This window comes from Branchiostoma belcheri, unplaced genomic scaffold (assembly GCF_001625305.1).
Source record: "Branchiostoma belcheri isolate BF01 breed outbred unplaced genomic scaffold, Haploidv18h27 scaffold121, whole genome shotgun sequence".
Classification (NCBI taxonomy): domain Eukaryota; kingdom Metazoa; phylum Chordata; class Leptocardii; order Amphioxiformes; family Branchiostomatidae; genus Branchiostoma; species Branchiostoma belcheri.
In genome coordinates this window covers 271,958-273,276 of record NW_017802614.1, presented here as the reverse complement: position 1 = coordinate 273,276, position 1,319 = coordinate 271,958, and the positions used below count along the sequence as shown (strand labels likewise).

Sequence of the window (1,319 nt, the reverse complement as noted above, 5' to 3'; positions counted from 1 at the left end):
TAACAATTAACACAGCTGTCTAGAACACATGCTCTCTGTCTGCACATGGGGTGGCAGATACCTTTGGCGTTCAGACACTTAACTTTCAGGCAAACAGGTGGGGCAGCATGGTGGATTCTGATTAAAGGATTCGTTAATTGTTTGGCTCTACTGTCACCGCCTGTTGAGGTCTGATGCATGGTGGGTCAGATTAATACAGCTCAGGAGCAGCCAGAACAAATCACCTATGGGAGCCTGGGGATTTTCACACCACAATGACCAGGAGATTGAGGGACACTTACAGAAATTGATTTTTTGGTTGGGAGGCAGCATTACCTGTGGTGTAGTCTGGGGTAGACTGTAGGGATCCAAGCTGCCGGATGTCACAGTAGCTAGAGCTGTTCACTTAACAAGGTAAGTCTTGCATGGGTAAGTCTGAATTATATGTAACTCCATTATCTTCTTACAGTTTTGACTCAGTTATCTGCAGTCACTAAAATGCCCCCAAGTTTAGGCTTTGTGGAATATTACATGTTTGTTGAAATCTTTTTTAACTACTCTTCAGTACCAATGCATTGGGTTTACAACAAGGTAAGTGGGACAAACAATGTTCTTCACCACATAACAAAATCTTGTTGTGTTTTGAGACACAACAACTTTGTTATAAGCACTTATGACATGTTTATGTTATACCCTTGTACATGTAGTAGCACTGAAATACAATATTGTACTGTCACAGTGGCAGTAATAATTGCCCTCTGTAGTCCAATGCATACAGAAACATCATCCACCTACATGTATGCTAGTACTCTATATCTGCCCATGTCACTAAATTTACTAAGTAGAGTAAGAAGTGTTTTGTTTGATTGAAACCCTTATCTCACCAAGCACAAGAAGCTTTCACCTATATGTAAAACCATACTCATGTTTACTAACTTACTTTCAGCCCTCATGCCACAATGGCATGTAATTTTATGACAGACTGGAAATTCTTATGACACTTTAACATGCATGAAGTCATCGGTATGCACACTAGAGAGACATGGCACTATAATCTTTAGTCATGGCTGTTTTCCAATGAGAGCTAAATTAAATGTTTTCTGTGGGGATCCCACAAGACTTTTTTTACTTAGTAATACATGTGCAGTAACCTACTGAGTAATGACATAATTTTGCAAATCTTTCAATACTGAAAACATGTCACAACTTTGATAAGGATTATTCAAGTTTTTTCATGTCATACCAAAGGCACATTTTGAAACATGGGAAAATTTATCAAGAACTCGAACTACCATGATATTGAAACAGGTACGGTACATGTATCGCTCCTTGACTATAAA

The 1,319-nt window shown here is 38.8% G+C and overlaps 2 protein-coding genes across 4 annotated transcripts in view; one reads left to right on the top strand and one right to left on the bottom strand.

The window, feature by feature from the left end:
• Positions 1-1,319, bottom strand: part of LOC109463027 (CST complex subunit CTC1-like) — an 89,202-nt gene that overhangs the window by 26,076 nt on the left and 61,807 nt on the right. The gene's annotated exons all lie outside the window — the stretch shown is intronic.
• Positions 1-1,319, top strand: part of LOC109463020 (leucine-rich repeat and immunoglobulin-like domain-containing nogo receptor-interacting protein 3) — a 34,822-nt gene that overhangs the window by 18,956 nt on the left and 14,547 nt on the right. The window lies entirely within an intron of this gene.